The sequence below is a fragment of the Microtus pennsylvanicus genome, chromosome 9, assembly GCF_037038515.1.
Source record: "Microtus pennsylvanicus isolate mMicPen1 chromosome 9, mMicPen1.hap1, whole genome shotgun sequence".
NCBI lineage: Eukaryota > Metazoa > Chordata > Mammalia > Rodentia > Cricetidae > Microtus > Microtus pennsylvanicus.
The window spans coordinates 93,205,461-93,229,339 of NC_134587.1; positions in this window are offsets into that span (position 1 = coordinate 93,205,461).

The following is a 23,879-nucleotide window of genomic DNA, read 5'->3' on the forward strand; positions in this document are numbered from 1 at the left end:
TAATATATAACTTGAGGCTGGGAATAATAAGACAATAGTATATATTTATTTTTCCATTTATAACTACTCCGTGTCTCCACTCCATAATTTTCTCCATGTATAAATGAAATGCAGATAATCAGGCTAGAATGAGAAACATGTCTGAAATGGATGATCCATAGCAACAACCTGGTGAACATTCACTGTAGAATGAACAGCCTGTGCTGACTGTTCCCCAGGAGACAAAATAACATCTCCAAATCATTCATGGAAAAGTATAACTTTTAAATCATTTTTATGAAGTTAAATGTTAAGATGTGTATATAGTTGGTACTGTTACTTCTGTTGGGAGTTTGAAATAGAAAAGGATAATGAAAAGATATATGTTGCTAATTTGTATTGCTTTTTATTGTCCTTTATAGCAGTCACCAATAGATAATATTGACAAGTGGGTTAAAACTTTCTGCAAAATTTGCAAATGATTCTAAACTGACTGTTAAATTATATATTAACAGCTTTTTTGCCAGAGTAATATTTTATCATATCCCCTAAAGATCATCTTTCTGTTACTGATATGTGGCTTTATATGTGTTTATGTTTAAATATATAAGAAGACTAACTAAATAAAAGCTGTTTACAACAAAATTACAAAGTTACAATAAACACTGAAACCTCTTATGCATTTTATTCATTATTTTATTCATTAAGTATGGACACAAGTCCATACTTAAATGCAATTATTAGAATTTCTTTGTCAACATAATAATTGCCTCCATCCTGAGAAACATACAGGATACTATGTCAGGACACTGGCTGACATTTCTTATCAATGTTCACTCATATCAATGTTCACTCATATAGAGATTGTATTAGCTAACCTCCTGCTGCTGTGAGGAAACACCCTAACCAAGGCAACCTAAGAAGGAAGGGTTTATTTGGGCTACAATTCCAGAGGAGGAAGAGTCCATCACAGCAATGAAGGATGGCAGGAGGAAGGCATGGCAGCTGGAACAGGGAGCTGAATGCTCACGTGCTCAAGTGCAGACTCAAGACAGTGAGAGTGAGCTGGAAGCAGCACAAGGCTTTTGTCTCACAGCCCAGCTCCAGTGCTGCTCATCCTAAAATTCCCCAAACAGCGTCACCAACTGGGCACCGGGGTTCAAATATCCGAGGTTATCAGAGACATTCTCTTTCAAACCACTACACAGACAGTTAAAGCGGACAACTTTTACTGTGGGCTGATAGATTTTTTTTTCAGATAGTATATTTATCAGAAATAAAAGGAGGTTTAGATGAAATTACTGATAATCTTTGCATTTCATTTTTATTAAATACAAGCATACATTGAGTGACTACTGTGTAGGAGGAAATCTTTGAGTGCCAGATTTATAAGTGGAAAAGGAAATTGTAAAGAGGTTATTTGAGGTTAGGACCTTCTAAATTATAATTTTCAATTCCAGCTCAACAGGAAATAATACAGTAAGAACAGAAACAGCCTCTTTATTCTAGTACCCCAAGTCCCAGCTCCTGAAATAGTCGAGTGCCACAAGTTATACCCAAACCAGATATGTGACACTTGGGATTCAAGTATCAGCTCAACTCACTGAAACATCCAGGCTAATTTGTCTGTATATTCACATTTCTTAGCCTCAGCTCTCTTCTGTACACTGTAGTGTTGTGGTAGGAAAGATGGAAGTGGACTAAAACGACTCATTCTCACCAAAACTGTAGTAAATGCATCTTCTCTCTGTCATTTTAGGTTTTGTTTCTTGTGGTTTCTGGGATGAAGGATCCAGAACCAGAAGTCCAGTGCCTTTACTGGCAAAATCTCTCCTCCTGATTCTTGCATGTGATGTTTTATGTTTCCATCACTTTGAAAAATCTGCATACTCTGTAATTAAGACTGTTAATAATGCAAAATTGTTAGAAAAGTGCAGATAGCATCACAGCTGTGAGACTGTAATATGAATCTCATTTACTTTAAAAAAATAGCTATCTAGAAAATTAAACCTTTAGAAATCATGATGTATTTTGAGATCAAAATCCTGCTACATCTACAAGACATGGAGCAGAATCATCAGTCTCAATTTTTTAAGTACAAGTTTTCTATTTCTGTAAGGAATGTCGTGGGAATTATGATGAAGAATAGTGAATCGGTAAATTGCTTTTGTAGGCTGTTCATTTTTACAACATTAGTCCTACAGATCCATGAGAATGGGATGCCCTTTTATCTTCTAGTGTCTTTCTTAATCTTTTTCTTTAGAGGTCTTAATTTTTCATTATAGGGATCATTCACCTCCTCAGTCAGGAATATTCCTAGATGTTTATTTTGAAGTTATTGTGGATGTGTTTCCACATGTTTTTATCTTCAGCATGCTTGTTATTGATAAATAGAAACATTAATTTTAAAGTTGATTTTGTATGCTGTCACTTTGCTAAAAGTATTAACTGTTTCTAGAAATTTTCTGCTAGCATCTTTGGGACATTATGTATACTATGATATCATCTACCAATAGAGATAATATGACTTTTTCTTTTCCTCTTTGAATCCCTTTACAAAATCAGTTGCCTTTCTATACACCAATACATATTAATATTATATATTCATTCTAACATATATATTATTAAATTATAGTAAAATTATATATGTGAGTTTACTATATACACACAGACATATATATATATATATATATATATATATATTTGGATTTTTGTCACACAAGTGGATAATGAACCCCCCAAGTGTCATAGATTATTTAAAGTCTCCTGTATTAGGCATGAAAAGCCTCCCTTTGACTTGTTCTTAAAGGGAGACAAAGAAACTGCTGTAACAATAAAGGTTCTTGCCCTTGGCCTTACTTGCCTCTCAGAACTTGAAGGTATGACCTAATTGCTGAATACAGCACGCACTTTTGCCGTAGAACTTGGTGGAAGCAAACTGGAACTCACTTAGAAGGTTCCCCAGTGAAACCTAGATCCCATAGTATCAGAAAGTGCCATGCAAGTTTCTGAGGAAGAAAAACAATCAATAGTCTCACCCAGCCCTAAAGTCATTGATTGGGCAGCCAAAATATTAATAATGCCATAGTGATACTTTTACCAAAGTGGTAGCCAACAGCTGTCTAATTGAACTGAAGACCCATTCAATGGGAGGTAACTCATACCTGGTACAGTAAACCTAGCCAACTACCAATGATTAAAGAAATCATGGACTCTAGGGGAAAATGTGCTACTACCATTTTCTCAAACTGTAAGTTCCTAACTGTATTGTAAATACTTCTCCTTAGACCCACAGATAAATATTGTTCTCCTGCTTCATTGAATAAACTTTTGCATTTTGCAGCAACCAGAGGCTCTTATAGAGAATCTCAAGTGGTAAAATGCAGAAGATATTGACCCTCAGATGTTTAACCACAGTTGGAATAAGGACAGCCCAACTTAGGGCTCAGGAAACATTGTGGAAGAGGGGAACAGAAAGATAGTGAGAGCCAGAGGATCAAGATGTCTACTGTAAGATGGTGCCTTCTGGATATGACAGGGAACTTGCATCTGTGGAATATAGCAATATGGTTGTTTAAACAAGACCTCCACCATGATAATACCAACTGATACACTAGCACTTACAGAAAATTTTACAAGACTCCATTCCTAAGTGAAGAGCTACAGGCAAATCGGTGATTTAGAAAAGAGAATCAGCCTCATCCAAGGATGAAGGCCTTGAAAGGTTATCAATACTAAGAGATCAGCACTAAACACATATACATATGAGCAACAGTAAACTGAATCAATTAGAAACATACAAATTGTGTGACACTGTTCCTAGGGAGATAAAGATAGTATCAATCTCTAATGTGTTAAACCAGTGAATTTTTATTAGGATTACTTGCAGGAATAAAGGGGAAGTATAGATTATAGGAGAGAAAGAGACCTGGTCAGTCGTCCTCATCAACTTTGACCATGAAACTCAGTATAGACAAGTTCAACAGAACTGCCATATACAGGCTGCCCGTGCATGCTTCAGCATTGCCGGGGCATACATTTCATTTTCATTTCATAGCTTACAGGAGCAGACATGACTCAATCCAACATGGGTGGCAGCTCGTGGAAACGTGGTGTGCACTGCACAATCTCCAGATGTGCAATAGTTTGGAGAGTGTTCTATCTTGGAAGCTCAGTTGTTCTGAGCATCTTCTAAGTAGCTTGGCTATCTTCTGCCTCCTTCAGGTAGCTTGATTTGTCTGAGAGTCTTCTAGGAACTTCAACCCTTCTAAAAATGTTCCTCAATGAGTCTTACTGCTTATATATACTTTGGTAGGGAGGGGACTGGTGAACCTGCCCAGTTTCTAAGACATTTTGAGGTCATTGAATTGTTTGCTTCCTTAGCATAAAGATCTTACCTAAAGGATGGAATGTTTTCCTCCTCCTGAACACTGTATGTTTTTATGAGCTCTCTCCAAGATGTAATGTTTTAAACTTGTAGGAGACTGCTGCAAAATACACACACACACACACACACACACACACACACACACACACACACACACACAGACATTTGTATGTATTATCTACAAAAGCATAGATATGTGCTATTATATATGTGTGATAATAATTATAGAATAGATTATGAATTTGAAGGAGACTATAGGGGAGATCAGGAACGAGTTGGAGGAAGAAGATAAAGTACTGAAATGATATAAATATAGTATTCATATATGAAAATTTTTAAAAATAAAATATTAAATAATATTTAAATTTTAGACTTTCTAAAACATTTTAAAATTTAACTTTTAAAAATTGATTATTATGTAATCATAGTGTTTGGCAATGTCTATATAAAGGCATATATAAACCTAATATATACAAATAGTGTATATATATGTATAAAATTATATTGCTACATGGTACCTGTCCATATAGTTTTAAGAATTACAAAGATAACAATATTTCTATACTAAGTAGCAGTTAATGAAAAATGCAAATGGGGTAAATAATCTACAAATCTTGTGTGAGAAAAATAATTCTGCCATCTATAAGCTTATAATATACCTTTACTTAGTTTTAGTAGTATTGTCCACCATATGGTTGTATACTTTTCCCACCTGATTTAGATATTTAATATGATAACCATGTATAAACATTCCTGTTCAACTTTAAGTCAGCTCCTAAACTTTCCCATAGATATTGCTCAACGCTTAAATATATCCTCTTCAGTTCAACAAGAGTTTCAAAGTATAAGATCTTGGTGTCAAATTAAATTCATTGCTTTCTCTACTGTCCTATACTCCTGAAATAAAGAATATTTCTTGAAAGAAAACATATATATGACCACAATTCTGTTATATTGACCTGAGCCTTTGTGTTTTGTTTCCATAAGCACAGTAGTCTTGATGTTGGTCTATGTCTCCCTGAATATGCCACAGCATCCTTTTAAATTGAAGCTTTATGCTTTTCAATGGAAAATTCCAAGATTTATGTGTGTGTGTATTTATTTATTTACTACATCCCAATTGCAGTTTCCCCTCCTCTTCTCCCAGTGCCTCCCCTACCTCTCCTCTCTCCCTACCATCCACTCACAGTTCACGTATGACTTTAATGTCTCCCATTCACCCCATCATTCCTCCTTGTAATCATAATGACTGTTCCTCTCTCCAGCCTCTCATTGTAGGGCATTCCTCAATGGCCAATTCCTTTCTCCTTAACTTCTGAGGGTTGTACTCAGATGGAACAAAGCAGACCTAAACTGTTACTTTTGCCTCCCTCTCCCAGTAGTTTCTCTCACCTTGTAGAGACTCATCCTTTTTACAATGGCGATATCAATGAACTAATGGAAGGAGAGAAAACTCACTGGGTCTTATCACTAGACAAAGAATTACAGGCAACTAATGACTGCTGGAAGGAGGAATTCTTTCCCATGGATGAACCCTCTAATTAGTTGTTCAATACAGGGCATTCTACCCTGAAAAAAATATAAAAACCACAAAAGAAAGGGACCCAGCAGGTTGTAATTATATGTATTTGTGCATACACACACACACACACACACACACATAATGATAAAAGAAAAAGAGGCTATCACCTTGAGTGTGAGAGGGAATGGCAGGGGTTCCAGAAAGAGCAGTTGGGAACAGCTGGAAGGAGGAAAGGGAAGGGGAAAAATATGGAAACCTACTACCTTATAAGTTTCACACACACAATAAAGGGCTTAAGTGGAGTTACACTTCACAGGGTTTAACCCTGTATTGACTATTACAGATAATTTCCGTTGCTGTGCAGGAGATGGTTAATTTTTGCGGTCTTGCTCATCTAATTTCAGTTTTGGTGCCGAGGCTTTTGGGACTCATCCAGCAACAGCAACAACACATTTTGCTTGGATCATTGTCACTCACTAGTCTCCTGGTTTCCTTTAGCAGATGTTATTTTCAGGAATGAGGGTTTTATCTGGGGAGATACATGAATGTAGTTTTATCCTGTCTGTGGGTCTCTGGTTTCCATGGATGCATTTATTAAAATATCTCATTCTCTGTTACTGTAGTAACTGTTATTTACTATATAGCTATTAAAAACTAGTCACTATACAGTGCAGTAATTATAGCAAAGTTATTTCTATTAATAATTGAATGCCTTATATTGCATGATAATGGCCCTTTCTTGTAAAGACCCACATTTGGGGAAGCTTAAACATAAAGTGTTAAATGTGTTGAATCTGAGTAACTATCTTCTCTGGATCAACTAGTGAGTGCTATACCAGGCTTTTAAAGGTCTCTTCCTCTTATCCTAATTCAGAACTGTGTTGTTTTGTGTCAGTTCCTTGTGCATCACCATCTCAATTTTCTGGGTATCCTTATGTGAACTCTTTGTCATAGGTGCCTATTTTTCCTGTGGATTATATGAAAGTCTCAAGAAAATGGTAAACATGCCTAGAAATCAGATATTTTTTGATTTTTCATTTCTTTATTTTATTTTTAATTTTTTTTTTGAAAAGAAAAAATTTCCGCCTCCTCCCAGCCTCCCATTTCTCTCCCCCTCCTCCCACTCCTCCCCCTCCCCCCACTTCTCTCCCCCTTCCTCTCCAGTCTGAAGAGCAGTCAGGGTTGCCTGCCTTGTGGAAAGTTCAAAGTCCTCCCCCCTCCATCCTGGTCTAGGAAGGTGAACATCCAAACTGGCTAGGCTCCCACAAAGCCAGAACACAAAGTAGGATCAAAACCCAGTGCCATTGTCCTTGGCTTCTCAGCAGCCCTCATTGTCCGCCATATTCAGAGAGTCCGGTTTTATCCCCTGCTTTTTCAGTCACAGTCCAGCTGGCCTTGGTGAGCTCCCAATAGATCAGCCTCACTGCCTCAGTGGGTGGGTGCACCCCTCATGGTCCTGACTTCCTTGCTCATGTTCTCCCTCCTTCTGCTCCTCATTGGGACATTGGGAGCTCAATCCAGTGCTCCAGTGTGGGTCTCTGTCTCTATCTCCATCCATCGCCAGATGAAGGTTCTATGGTGATATGCAAGATATTCGTCAGTATTGCTATAGGATAGGGTCATTTCAGGTTCCCTATCCTCAGCTGCCCCAGGAGCTAACTGAGGCGATAGCCCTGGGCACCTGGGAGCCCCTCTAGGTCCAAGTCTCTTGCCAACCCTAAGATGGCTCCCTTAATTAAGATATGTGCTTCCCTGCTCCCCTGTCCAACCTTCCTTTATCCCAATCATCCCGTTTCCCCAAGTTCCCCCATCCTCCCCTTCTCACTTTTCTCTCCCCATCTCCCCTTACCCCCTCCCACCCCACCCCCAAGATCCCAATTTTTTGCCCGGCAATCTTGTCTACTTCCCATAACCAGGAGGATAGCTATATGTTTTTCTTTGGGTTCTCCTTCTTATTTAGCTTCTTTAGAATATCAAATTATAGACTCACTGACCTTTATTTATGGCTAAAACCCAATTATGAGTGAGTACATCCCATGTTCATCTTTTTGGGTCTGGGTTACCTCACTCAGGATAGTGTTTTCTATTTCCATCCATTTGCATGCAAAATTTGAGAAGTCATTGTTTTTTACCACTGGGTAGTATTCTAATGTGTATATATTCCACACTTTCTTCATCCATTCTTCCACTGAAGGACATATTTGGTTGTGAGTTAGCATTTAACAGTTCAGTCCAGTTCAGATAAAATTTCTTATCTCTTTATCAACATACCTAACACACAACACCACACCTACACCTACACACACACACACACTCTCACACACACACACACAAACACGTAATGTTCATAGAGATGTAATCTATTTTTTTAGTCATCATATTTATTTTCATATATTATCGATAAGTTACATTTAAATGGGGAAAATAACATTTTGTTACTTCTACAAGTCTATGATTATGCTACTCTTTTGAAAATCATTACTTTGACTCAGCTGAACTATTAAATTTTCAAATATAAACTGAAAAAAATTAATTTACTGAAAGCTCAATGTGAGTTTCACAAGTGACTGGCTCAAGTGGAATTCTTAAGAATCATTTGCTTAAATAAAGTCTTGAAAGATTGTCTTATGATAGATACATTTTCTTCATAGAACTCATATAATAGGTTTATCTTATCAAGCTTAATGAAAATTGAAAATGTCATTTCAAAAGCTGAAAATCATTATATTGAATTGTTAACCCCTGTTATTATAACTGGAGTGATTTTGTATTCCAGAGTTTTAGTTGAAACTTCATGCAAGAAAATGTGGTTATCAGCCAATGCAGATTTTATATAGCTATTTGAATATCTATCTTTAGTTTATACTTCAATAGACCATTAGAACATGAGTATCCACTTTGAATTGACCTCAATTTCTAACAGAAAGTATTTCTCCTCTCTATATTGAGTTGCTTATTATTGCAGGGTACAACTTATATTTTTCCTTTGTATATATGTGATATTAAAAGATGTCATAGCCAGTATAATGAAATATACCTGCGTTTTCAACACTTAGTTGATGTAGACAGGAAACAGTCCAAGGTCATTCTCAGACAAGAGTTTGAGGTCAGTGCCATCATGGGTTGTATGAAATGTCTTAACAACAACAACAAAAACCCACAAAGCTATGAAATAGACATTATGTTTTAAAGTGTTGCTTGATGGATATTGTGCCTTTATTAACCTTCAATCTCTGTGATACTGCCTAGAGGAAGCCAGCTCCCTCCTCTGTAGTCAACTATACTATATTTAGACAATACTGAAATAGAAGTTATCTAGTTATCAGCCCAGTAGTCAAACTAAGGCAACAACTAACAAATGATCATTGATGACTGCACTGATATTTATCTACTCAAATAGAAGGAAATTCGTTCACTTTCTATAAAAAAATATTAGTTGCTGGATAACTGTAGAACATATATTTAAGTTGAGGATTTAAAATGTATTTTTATGCCTTGTATTTTACTAATGTAAATAAAACCTCACACTACTATTTGTAATGTTGAATGATATACTTGAAGCTTGCCCAGAAAGCCTATCTAAACCTAACTGATGTGGTTGCAGATATATACTGATGGTGATGATGACAAGAGAATGCAGAAACTAGCCAGGTGGAGCAGAGAATACAAAACAGCAGTGTCATGCCTTATCTTCCTTGTTGAAGGTAAGGATTCCAGGAGGAGTATGGGTTCCTGTTTCCTTGTAATGTTTTGTCCTTAAAGAGTACCACAATCTACAGACTGCATATTATTGAAAAGGAGAGGAGACAGCTGGACACTTTGTAGATGGAACTGCTGAATGGACCAGCTCATCTCATTTTTAATAACTCACCCATGTTTCTTTCATAAGTACTTCAAAATGTCCCCAGACTAGCAGATATAAGAGCTCTTCTTTCTCAGAGCTCCTCTCTGTCTCTGTCTGTTTGTCCTTGCCTCTCTCTCTCTCTCTCTCTCTCTCTCTCTCTCTCTCTCTCTCTCTCTCTCTTTCCCTCCATCCTTTCTTGAGCTCCCATTTATGAATGTATAATAATTTTCTATCTAAAACTCACACTGCCATTCATGATTTTTATACTATGAATCTGAGATTCAAAAGAGTGAAAGTCACTGTCTGGATGAGTTTGGTGGCCTTCTAGTTTATAGGGACTTCAGACAACCAAGCCAAACTCATCATTGTAGTAATAAGAGCGGTGGGGCTGCATCCCCAACACCCCAGCCGCCTGCTCGGCTAGCTTTTGCCCCGAAATAATTACATGGACACTGTATTCTTTTAATCACTGCTTGGCCCTTTAGCTCTAGCCCTTACTGGCTAATTCTGATATCCCGATCAACCCATCTCTAATAACCTGTGAGCACCGGTCTTACCGGGAAGATTCTAGCCTAAGTCTATCCTGGGTCAGAGCTGGGGCATGGCCTCTCTCTGAGGCATCTGCTCCCGGGAGGAGAGCTGTGGAGTCTGAGCTCACTTCCTCTTCCTCAGAGCATTCTGTTCTGTTTACTCCTCCCACCTATCTTCTAACCAATGAGGACCAAGCCGTTTCTTTTTTATTTAACCAATGACCTTCCTCCATCATTTCCCCTTTTTCGGTTTAAACAACAAAAAAGAAGGCTTTAACTTTAACATAGCAAAATTACATATAACAAAACAGTTATCAAGCAAGAATTATAGTAACCTTTATCATAACAAAGGAAAAACTATAACTATAACTAACTATTCTTAACTCCATCAAAGACTCCAGAAAGATACAATACTACCTAAGCAAACAAGAAAAAAGCAACTTTTAAAACTCTAGAAATGACAGAGACATCTCGCTGCCTGGACAGTCACCCAAAGTTCCTCTGTACCGTTGGGGCATCCATCTTCCGCATTCAGGCCCATGGTATCCAGCAGACATTTCCATAAAGCAGGAAAATTCAAAGTCAGTTCAGTCACTATCTGTTGTGTCCTGCAGAATGTCTCGCAGACTCTTTCATGAATCAGGAACCCTGAAAGATCATCTCACCTTAGGCAAGTTCAGTAGTCCTCTCTGCGGGTTCTCTGTGTCCAGTTTATGCAATAGTCCAGGCAAGAGCAGTTTCTTGCTCAAATGGCTATCAAACTCCATAACGAGCCTCTTTGATGCCCATCTTCCTCTTGAAGTAGATTGGAGCTGCCAGGAGCAGACGTGTCTCATTGTCATGAAAAGTCCTAAGTTATTAAAATATTTTAAATGCCATATTCTGCAGCCTTTGAGAGATATGAAGAATGCCTATCTGAAATATATCTCTATATATCTAGAAAATCTAACTAACATGACTACAAACTTGACTATTATTTATGATTATCCATCAACAACCTATATTTCCTAATTATACATTACATTTTAAAAATGAACTACAAAATCACAATACCTTAATCAAAATCAGAAATACATATACATATAACAAAATTGACCTTAAAATCCACACCAATGCAAATTATTCATACCTATATCATTTCCCCCTTTAAATGTAAAATAACATTTATAAACAATATTTGGGGAACATGGGCGCAGTTTTTTCTCTCCAAACTGCTTCCTGCTGAATGGGGGCGTCGTTAATTAGGTCTTTCATGGTATAACCTGTGTGCCAGGGTCATCTCAGTTGGCAGTTTTGAGCGAAGTAATTTTTGAGGGTGTTCACAGGAACTTTTCGGGAGTTCGTGGTCTATCATACCAAATCAGGATAGACGAAATCCAAAGGGTATGGTCCTCTGTGAAAACAAAAGAAGACCCTCTCCAAAGCATCATATCCTTAGACTCAAATTTTGAAATCGTAATACCCTCATCATATCCGTTCTGGTTCCATTTGGCAGCCCATGTAATGGAATGTCTCTCTGTACTTAGCTCCTTCACAGTCAAAAATTTTAAAGAAAACACAATGTACATAATCCATACTCTCTGTGAATTTTCCATTTTTATATGGCTTATTTTTCTTTATTTCTTTTAATCTCTTAACTATCTGTACTCTGTCTCTTTAAAGACTTTACCTTTTTTTTAAACCATTAACTTTATTCTCTATATTCTTTTTCTTCTCTCTCCCAAGCCTACGTACATTCATCCAACAGTGTGACTCATTTAGTGGTCTGAATCTGTCCTATTGTGAATCTGCAATTTTTTACTATCCAGGAGCACTTTTGATTTGCGCCTTTAAATCACTAGGCACTTAAGAATCTAAGCTGTGACATTCCTAGGTTAACGTTTTGCTTTTTGAGCGTATATCTTTGACCTGGAATAACTCTGTAGACCAGGCTGTCTTTGAACTCTCAGAGATCCGCCTGTCTCTGCCTCCCAGGCATTGGGATTAAAGGTGTTTGCTACAACTTGAACTCACAGAGATCTGTTTGTCTCTGCCTTTTAGGCACTGGGATTAAAGGCGTGTGCTACCACACCTTGAAGTCACAGAGGTCTATCTCCCTCTGCCTCCCAAGTGTTGGGATTAAAGGTGTGTACTACCATACACAACACATCATGAGTCAAAAAGGCTCTATTGTTCTCAGACTTAATAATCTCAGAAGAGTTATAGTGCAAATTAATGACTATGTTAATTCATTGCATCATAGCAATCATGTAATACTATCTACGTAGCCAAATCATTGTATTGTAGCTTTCATAAAAACGGGATTTTGCCAATTATACCTCATTAAAGATGGAAGGAGTAAAATTTCAGAATTATTTATCCTTTTATTAACTGTAAATTATTTTTCATCAGAAACACATCAAGCACTCTTAAGACATATTGCAATAGAAAGGAAAACATTTTTGAAACATTTCAATTAAGAACTGTCATCAATAATTCGCATTCGGTTTAGAAATAGTCTTGATCCTCTAAGAGGATAAAATATAAATAAATAAAGATCATTTTGTATAAATATGGTGGAAACCACTCGGTTCCCTAATTTCAAAAAGTAATGAATAGGCTTATAAAGTGTGAATGCAATCATTAAATAGAAACATAAACATAAGTATGATAAGCAATGGCTGCTGCATTTTTAACGAAATAAAAAATGGAACTTTTTGTTGTTACCAGGAGAGGAAATTTGATTGTTGGTGTAGGTGGTAACTATTTTCCTATCAGCTTATCAGTTGGAATGAGCCTCAGAATTAATGTTCTAAATAAAGTTATGGACTTGATTAAACAGAAAGAAATATAACAGTAAAAAGTACATTAGTACGCTATGTTATCTCTGAAATATTTCACTTTGAGGTAACATAGTAAAATAACAAATTCTTTCATATGTGGGTGTCTTGAAAAGCAAGTGGGCTAGTCTGAGCCACCAGATCACGAACTGAATTTCATTCATTGTCTTCAGCCAAATATAACTACAATTGCTTCCATCTCCTTTTGTACTAATAGATGTTTAAATAATTCATAGGTCTTTCATCAAAGCACAGAGAACAGATTTTCTGCTTTGAGTTAGAAGTATGCTTTATGCACATAAACAAAATAATTTCAATGTATATGAAAGTCCTGGGAAGTTATATTTGCATTTGAAACAAAAAATAATGTCTCACATTTTTTGTAAAAGAGAAATAGGTTTTATTTTACCAAAAACATGCGAAGAATTTCAAAAGGCTCAGTAGAGTCAGTTAAAAAGAATTTTATTTATTTACCTACTTTTTCAGAAGCTGACACATATTGTGTTTCATAGAAACAGTATTCTTCAGTTTTGACGTAAATATCAACACTTCCTTGGATTTATACATGTTAGTTGTGTTTGTTAATTTTGTGATATTTGAGGGGACCTGAAGACCTTGAACATACCAAGCAAGTCCTTCTTAAATGGGCTGCATTGCCAACCCCTTTTCCCTCCTTTTTTTAGTTTAGTTTTTAAATTGTAATTTTTCACATAATCTATTTTCATCATATTCTTTTCCTTCAAGATCCTATCCACCAAGGTAGTGACTGTATTGACCCCTCCTCAAAGGAGAGGAGGTTACTTAGTGGAGACATCCCCTTAGCCAAAATCCCCGCTTCATCTCCTGCTTGTCAGTGGCCTGTAGCTGTGGGCAAGCATAAGAAAGGAGGTATCTGTTTGCCAGTTGAGGGCCTTAGATAACTGATTATTAGCAGAAGATACGTCATGTCTCTTCTAGAGGATGGAAGCCGCTGCATCTGATGTACAGGGACATTTGATGACGTGAGCGAGATCTCTTCCAGACAGAATATTCTGTCGAATGCCTAAGTCCTTAGGTCTCTTCTCATAAAGATCTTCCAACATTTTGGCCTCCTGCTTCTTCATGATAGCAGGGGCTGGAGCCACCTTCTTCCTCTTGGCATTCATTTCTTTAAGCATCACGCTCATCTGGAGGATACAGGCAACTATGTGAATTGTCAAGAAATCTCATCTCAGCCACTATTAGCATCTTTGTTACTTAATAGGTTTTAGCTTGTACTTTTCTAGTTAGAAAATGTAGAAAATAAATTTGGTTCTTGAGTCATTTTAAAGAATAATTAAGCCATAAATGTCATCTAATTAGCACATGATACATGTTGGTATATTTTCCCTGAGGCTTGTGCTTTGAGTACTTTTTCATATTTCTATACAGCTACTTCCTATATCTACTTTGGAGAAATGTATATTAGGCACTTGGCATTTTTGGCCATTGACTTGCTAATGTTCCTAAGATTTGGTTATTAAATCCTTATTAGGTCTGAGATTTGCAAACATTATTTATTCAATTTGTATATTGCCTTTTCATTTACTGTTTTTTTTTCTGTTGTTAAGAATAACATATTTCATTTAAAGGCTAAATTATGAAAATAATTACTTTTTATTTGTTCTTCTTATTCACATGAAATAATTAAATTGTGCATAAATGAAGTTTACTTAATCTTAATAATTATTACATTTGTATTTATTTTGTTTACATGTGTTTGTTTGTGTGGGGGTGCATGTGCTATGATGTACATGCCAAAGGGCACATGTCAAGGTCAGAGGACAACTTGCAAGAGTCTACTTTTTCTTTCTTTGGGCTTAATGGGATTCATCTTCAACTCTATGTTATGTGGACAGTGTCATATTGGGAGTCAAAGTGTGATGCTCTGGGAGGTGTGTGTGTGTGTGTGTGTGTGTGTGTGTGTGTGTGTGTGTTCCATGTATATTGTATAGATAGATTGATAGTGATAATATGGATACAGACTTATACACTTATTTTATATGTACACCTTTCTCTGCAACAAAAGAAACTAAAACGTATCAACAAAAATTCCCAATTTGTGAAAAACCTCTCCACAGTAGAAGATATCATCATTTGGAAAAACTCGCAGCCTACAGAATGGGAAGATTTTATCAACTACACATCCAATTATGTTTCAACTACATGTCCGATAGATGACGAATATTCAAGGTATATGAGGAACTAGATATCATGAAAATAGATAACCCAAATAGAAAATGGGGTACAGATATAAACAGAGATTTCTTTTTTTAAGGTATAATGGACTTTAATGTTAATATAAAAAGGTCTGTAATTCTTAAAGGACAAATTCAAACAAGAATCACTTAATGAAACGTTCGACACAAAAATCATTTAAAAATGCAAGTCAAAAAACTGTTGTTTTATTTCACACCAGTCAAAATGTCTAAGATCATTAGAACAAGTGACAGTTGATGCTGACAAGGATGTGGAGTAGGGAAAACATTCAGTTGCTGGTGAAAGTGCAAACTTGTACGGCAACTAGGAAAATCAGTGTAGTGTTTTTTCAGAAAATGGGAATCAATCTACCTCAGGATCCAGATATACCATTCTTGGGCATATACCTGAGAGACTCTTCATCCTACCACAGAATGCTTGCTAAACCATGTTCACTGCAGCTCTATTCATAATAGCCAGAAATAGTAAACATCTTCTCTGTGGATAGAGAAATGTGCTGTATTTACCCACTGAAATATTACTCAATGTCAAAAAAATGAAATCATTAAATTTGCAGGTAAATTGATGGAGCTAGAAAAAAAATCATTCTGTGTGAGGTAACCCAGATGAAAGGTAGAAATAGTATGTATTCGATTATATGTAGACCTTGGATATTAAGTCATTAATAAGTAAGCTACCATCCATATAACCACAGAGGTTAGGTGTAGGGTTAGGGACTGCAGTGGTGCCTCTCCCTAAGAAGGGGAAATAGAATAGAAAATTGTGGGTGGAGGACAACAGGGGATAGGTGTCTGACATGGGAGGATCAGATGGGTATGGGAAGAAGGGTATGGGAAGATGGGTATGGGGAAGAAGTGAGAGAGGTGCTACGTGAAGGGTGAGATAAACTAAGGGCCGTTTGAGGGGTCATATGGAAACCTAACACAGTAGCATCTTCATATATACATATACTATGAGATCAGTCTAAATGAAATCACAAAAGAGCAAGTACCTGGCTTATTTCACTTAAAATGTCCTTTATCTTGATCCATATTGAATAGAAAATCTTTTATTATTTCTTGTCTTTTTGATAGTGGTAACCAAAATAGGTATGAGAAAGTAGCTCATTGTGATTTGATATTTTCATGTCTGATGACTGTATGGTTTGTGTTTTGAGCAGCTTTGTATAGGACCATTTTTCATATCTTCTCTAGAGAAATACATGTAAGATCTCTTGTTTGGGATATTTACTTCTTACGTTTTATAAACTTTGAGCATTAATTTCTCTTAATAGACATGTGACAAAAATTTCTTAAAAAATTAAAAAACACGAATGAGTGTATTCCAAAAGCTCAAGCTATTTTGACCCTAAAAATAGAATAATCACAATCAAGTCCAGTGAATTAAAGTAAAAAACCAATAGAAGGATATACACAAGTAAAAATAGAAATAACAAAAAGGTTGACATATTTTTGTAAAAGGAAACACTGATGAGAATTCAACACGTGATTCAAGAAGTCAATGTTTGGCTTATCTTAGGGTAGTAAATGGTGGAGCCAGAAAGCATGAAGTGAAATAGGGGATGAAATGCTTTGAAGTTGCTGATGAATCAGGTGTAGCTTTTCTAATGAATGAAATGTTAGGAAGTTTTCTTAGAGTTTTGTTACTAACTGGTAGTTCCAACATCAGCAAAGAGAAAACCTAAATGGCATAACCAGAGTGGGAGCACATTAAACGACCCGCCTCGCAAGCATTTCCTCAAATCATTGCTAACATGCCTGAGTCTTAAAAGTTATCATGACTATAGGCTAGGGTCATTTCAGGTTCCCTATCCTCAGCTGCCCCAGGAACTAACTGGGGACCTCGCCTTGGGCACCTGGAAGCCCCTCTAGGTCCAATTCTCTTGCCAACCCTAAGATGGCTCCCTTAATTAAGATATGTGCTTCCCTGCTCCCCTATCCAGCCTTCCTTTATCCCAATCATCCCATTTCCCCAAGTTCTCCCCATCCTACCCTTCTCACTTTTCTCTCCCCATCTCCCCTTACCCCCTCCCACCCCACCCTTAAGATCCTGATTTTTGCCTGGCAATCTTGTCTACTTCCCCTACCCAGGAGGATAGCTATATGTTTTTCTTTGGGTTCACCTTCTTATCTAGCTTCTTTAGGATATCAAATTATAGACTCACTGACCTTTATTAATGGTTAAAACCCAATTATGAGTGAGTATACCCCTTGTTCATATTTTTGGGTCTGGGTTACCTCACTCAGGATACTAGTTTCTATTTCCATCCATTTGCATGCCATACTGATGAATATTTTGCATATCACCATAGAACCTTCATCTGGCGATGGATGGAGATAGAGACAGAGACCCACACTGGAGCACTAGACTGAGCTCCCAAAGTCCCGATGAGGAACAGAAGGAGGGAGAACATGAGCAAAGAAGTCAGGACCACCCACCCATGGAGACAGTGGGGCTGATCTATTGGAGCTCACCAAGGCCAGCTGGACTGTGACTGAAAAAGCAGGGGATAAAACCGGACTCTCTGAATATGGCGGACAATGAGGGCTGCTGAGAAGCCAAGGACAATGGCACTGGGTTTTGATCCTACTTTGTGTTCTGGCTTTGTGGGAGCCTAGCCAGTTTGGATGTTCTCCTTCCTAGACCAGGATGGAGGGGGGAGGACTTTGGACTTTCCACAGGGCAGGGAACCCTGACTGCTCTTCAGACTGGAGAGGGAGGGGGAGAGGAATGGGGGGAGGGGTAAAGGAGTGGGGGGAGGTGGGAGGAGTGGGAGGCTGGGAGGAGGCGGAAATTTTTTTTCTCAATAAAAAAATGTAAATGAATAAAAGTCATCATGAAAAAAAGAATAAATTAGAGAAAAACATCATTTTACTGAGAATATTTCATTTCCCAAACCTTGTCATAATTGAACTGCCTAGAAACAATACAAAGTTTCTGTTCTAATTTTTGATTCTTTCTTTAGTTTTGTTTTTAAGGTTTTGGTTTTGAGGGTTTTTTTTTTGTTTTTTGTTTTAGTGAGGGCAGTGTTTCTCTATGTAGACAAGGCTAGCCTGGAACGTGTGTATAGATAAGCTTTCCTCAGACTTACAATGAGTCTTCTGTTCGTAGCTAGTCTTACAGGTATTCTCTACCATCCCTGGGCAATATACTCAGTGTATATCTTAATAAAACACATACGTTAAACACTGTTGTGGTTGTTAGTTGTCAAATTGACGCAAACTAAAGTTAGCTGGGAATGGGGAAAGTCCACTGAGAAAATGCCTCCATAAGACTGACCTATATGTAAGTCTGTAGGAGCATTTTCTTGACTGATGACTGATGTGGTTGGACCCAGGCCATCATGGATAGTGCCATACCTGGCATGTGGTCCTGGGTTGGATAAGAAAGCAGGCTGAGCAAACCATTGTAAGAAAGCCAGTAGCAGTATTCCTCATGTTCTCTGCTTACAGTTCCTGCCTCTATTCTCCTGCGTGAGTTCATGTCTTGGCTTGCTCTGATGATGGACAATAATCTGTACTATAATCCTCCCCCTTTGCTATGGTTATGGTGTGTATCCATTAGAGTGCAAACTAAGACATACATGAACTATATGCTTCATACCTCAGATGACATAGATCCATATACCACTACATAAATAGGATTTCCTGTTTCTATGCATGAGTTGATATAGGCAATATTTCACAAATGATCATAGAGTAGAATGTTGTGCTGTTCCTGATGTATCACTTATTCTCTCTGCCCTGTTTATTTCATTTTAAACCCTATCTATTAAGATGTTGAGCAAAATTCACATAGATAACACTATACGTATTTTAAGTAAATAGAGAAGGATGGAATGATATATAAAGATATAAGAAGTATAGATGATATACTTGTAATATTAGCTTAAAACTGTATCTTTCATATTTGTATCCATAAAAATGCAAAATTATACAGAAAAATAGCTACTTTTACAATTTAACTAAAAGAATATATCAAAATGTAAGGAATAATAGGTGAAACATATGCTCTATTAGTTAAATCTGTAACTCACTATTGGTAATGTTATCATTTCAATGACATTATCTTAGTGGTAGCTCCTGCCATAAATATATGTATGGTGTCTTCTCTGATCTAAATGTTATTAAACTGCTTCTTTAAAGCTTTAGACAGCTAGGTAATGAAGAAATTTTTACAGACTTGAATAACAGGCACAAATCATTTAATTGAGATTCAGAATCTGTCAAAAATTTTCAACAATTTTAATAGTTGAATCTCAATGGTATAAATCTTTGTCTTTGAGATGTATGCCTTGGATTATAAACTTTGTACTTTACATGTGTTTCCTGCATGCATCTTAAGACACTTTGATTCACTTATATTTATTTATCTAATCAGTATTGAATAAACAAAATATTGATTAGCATTCAAAATTTACTAAGAAAGTTTTTTCTTTGCAGTCAGTGTACTTACAAAAGGTCTGTGAGTTTTAGGCAGATTTACGTCTTGAGTAGGATAAACAGTGTCTCCTCTCACAGTCCTTATAAGATGCTTATATACAGATGCTTATACAGATATGAGGATATCATTTATTACACCACTGCTGGAGCAAGAAAATTCCAAGTGCATTATGAAAGTTAAATTGTATAATTTAACTTTGGTTCTTTTAAAAGTGTCTTGTCAGTGAATGAATAAAATGTGATCAACTTAAAATTTAGAAAAAACAAACTTCACTAAGACAAAGCTTACTTTATTACAACAGGTAATGAATACTTTTAGAAATCATTCATGTGGTAAAACAGAAATGAATAGAGCCTAATTAATTTGATTTAAAACACACATTTATATGCTTAAATTTATACAAAGCAGGAGAATGTCGTTTTAGAAATAACTGAAGTAAGCCAAAGATGAGATATATTTGTAGGAATTATTAAATTGCATAGTTGTATTATTAAAAATTTCACCAAGGAGACTTAGTGATTTCCTCATTGTCTGCCAGCTGACAAAATCCAAGGACTGAGTGATTATGAATTCCCTAAATTTTTTGTGAGATTTTTATCAATGCCTTTCATTATCCATTCTCATTTTAATTTCTCTTGCATTGTCAATTTTAATAAACGTTTTGGAGAAAATGGCAAAGCTAATTCCATAATAAATTCATGACACTGTTAGATGAGAAAGATATTCTCAGACGAGAAAGAAAATATGAAGAAGGCACAAGTGAAAGTAATCAGAACTGACCATTTCTTGTAGGTGAATTGAGTTTCTGAGCACTTTTTAAACATTTAGTTTCACAGCCTTTGCATTTAAAGGTGCCTATTTTAAGTTACCATCATATGTTTAGAGCACATATTTGATATTATATTCTAAATAAGCCCTAAAATACAAAGGAAATGAAAGTTCTTTTTAATTGTTTGTCGCTTCCCATTTCATAAATTTTGCAGTTACTTTCTTACATAATATTTATTTGGTTCTGTTCATTTTGAATTTTAAAATATCCATTATATGGCAGATATTATGACAGATGGTCAGTATATGACATGCAAACAGTAGATTTCTTGACTTGTAGAAATTCATAGGCAATAGATAACTGTTTATATATATATGTGTGTGTGTGTGTAAATTTAAATTAAACTTACCTCTATAAGTTTATGTAAATGTAAATAACATGCCATTTACAACAATTACTGGAAATTGTAAGTCTTCATCAGTATTCATGGATTATGTATTATGTAAGAAGAGATTTTACTGCAAGCACTTCTGACCATCACAATCAGACTTGAATTACTGAGTTAAGGATGCTGTATAAATGGTACAATGCAAGATGAGAGATCTGTAGGTGCCCACCACTCTAATGGCAGGAACTTGTTCTGTAAATCATGAAGAATTTTATAAAGCTGAAATATTCATTCCACAGTCATTCGATGCATTAGTGCATACTCTAGGTGCTGGATGTGCACTCAATATATAAAGCCCATGAAAATTTCAGTAATAAGTTACACCTGTAAAAAAAAGAACTTTACAGAACTGGAGTTTGCATATTTACCTCTATCACATTAAGAGTAGCGTTTGAATATTATTAATACAGAGAAAGAGAGTCATGGTAGTATTCAATATTTTAGAAGTAGATAACAAGAAAAAAATTTGAAAATTTCCATAAATTAATAAAGCTATGTATATTCCTGAGGTCCATTAAATATTAAAATTTATAGAATACATGATGATCGCCTTCATCTGGGGGATACAGGGATAATTCCGCTAGTCTCTTGGAAAATCAACAGGTTAAGTTTTAGTTAACACAATCAAAAAATTCTTAGCTGATACATAAGCATCTTTATCTTTAAACTAATAGTAATACATAATAACTCTGGGTTATATTGATGAGTCCAATTAAGGGTCTTTTAACATGAGCTATCCAACCACATGTATTACCAGTATTTTCTCTTTGTAAAGGAATAAGGTTTTCTTCTGCAGTTTTTGTCACAAAGCATAGGTGATTTAGGCATTCATCTCTTAGAGTTCAGTAAATGTTTTCATACCAAGAGCAAGAAGCAAGAGTAATGAAGAATTTCAAGGAAAGCTGCATAAGCAAGAGCTAATTTAATAAGCTGTAAAAATGGATAAATACTTAAGTTGATGAATATTTAAAACTTCTGGAACTTAAAGGTCTAAAGTTTTAAAAATATAGTTATTATGCATAGCAGCTTGTAGTCTATACATTTCCTCTATACCTTCCCAGATTCACCTCCCAGTCATCATTACTTTGTTTAAATCTTTGCCAATCATCTGTTTTGACTGCTTCTGCTATTTCAAGCCATTATTGCAAAGGATTACTCAAGAGCATCATTCACAACAGATCATGGCTGCATACTATGAAGCACTATTTATTTCTTCTTCTCCAATAGCAATTATAGATTTACTTCTTGGTAACTTAATTTATCAGGAAGTCAATATCGGTTCCCACCTGAGTCTTATATCTCATGTTTGGTCTTAACTGCTTTTAGAAAATAGTGAAATCATTCTAGCAGGACAACTGAGCCAGCACATATAAGACACAAAGTTTGTTAAACCACTATGAGGATGATCACAGAGGATAGGAAGGGATGAGGTGGGCACAGAGATGTACTCCCTCCATCTAGAATGAATGCTTTCCCAAATGGCATCTTAAGAGGCCGTACTTTTATTGATATGGATAAAAATCAACAAACTGGTGAGATCAAGTCTGTTCTTCAGGTTGCATTAGTTGACAATAACAACACACAATGTGGATTAGGGCAGTCACTTAGATTTACATTCCACATATTAATAGCAGAAGGCAGAGACTTTTTCTGAGGCTATTTACTGGGTTTTTTGCACTTCAAACTACAGAAACATGCCACAGTGGGTCAGAATGACCTGGATGCCTGTTAGCTCATTCCTCTTGTTTCCCTGTAATGAAACATTTTGTGACCTTGTTCCAATTTTTTGTTTGAAATACAGTTGCAAAATCATTTCTCGGTATGTGCACAGAAAAGGCTAAAATAAAAATTGGAGGAGAAAACAATATCAAAAAAAGTCTCAAATAAAAACACGCAAGGACATGCATGCATAGAGGGAAATAAACATTTGCTAATTCACATGAGAAAGAATAAATCTAATAACTAAACATCATACCAACATATTTTTGAACCGGTCAACAAACTAATGAGTCATTTCAACAGATGGGAAGTATTTCAAATATCTATACGGAATAAAAATGAATTAATCCCAGAAAGACAGATTGGAACATAGTATGTTCTATTAATTTTTTTCCAAAGTAGCATGTATTAACTAAAATGGAGTGATGCAAGGACCACCGTAGATTTTTGCCATGAGTTTAAACTGGTACATTTATACAGAAAATGCAACATATAAAGTCCTTTGCAACAATGTTTCAGCTTCTGAAATAGGATGATTACTTATTTAATTAATTTGGCATTTAGTATACATTCATTCCCAAACTTTAGAAAAAAGTCGTTTGGTTTCCTCAAGTTAAGAACTGCTAGAATTTTATGGGAATTAGTTTCTGCCTATCAAGAACTCTCCCATATAACAGGGAAGCTAGAACTGAGTTAGAATCTTTGTTCCTTCTATTTTGGCTCTGATCTTGAGAATATTAGAAGTGGTCATAATTTGATCACTAACAATTACAGATTCAATATTATATGGGTGGATATGACTCATAAATATAATGGAAATTCTAAAATTAACCTGAATACCAATGGTCTGATAGAATTCTATTTGATTCTTATTACTCAGTTTTAAGATTGTCTATTGACTGTGTTAACTTTGATGATACAAACAGAAGCTTTTAAAACCATTCCTTTCAAACCCTGGGTAACTAGAAGTGAAGTTTTAAGTAGTGTACTAGAAGTGAATTTAAAAACATATGAATTACTATTTATAGAAAATACATAAATGTAATATAATTGTAAACACAATGCATTTACCAAAACACATAAAACTACAACATAATGCTGAATTAAAAAAATAAAAAATTACTATCTACAAAAAATTATTTAAATATATTGTTAAAACAGCAACAAATGCAGTGCATGTC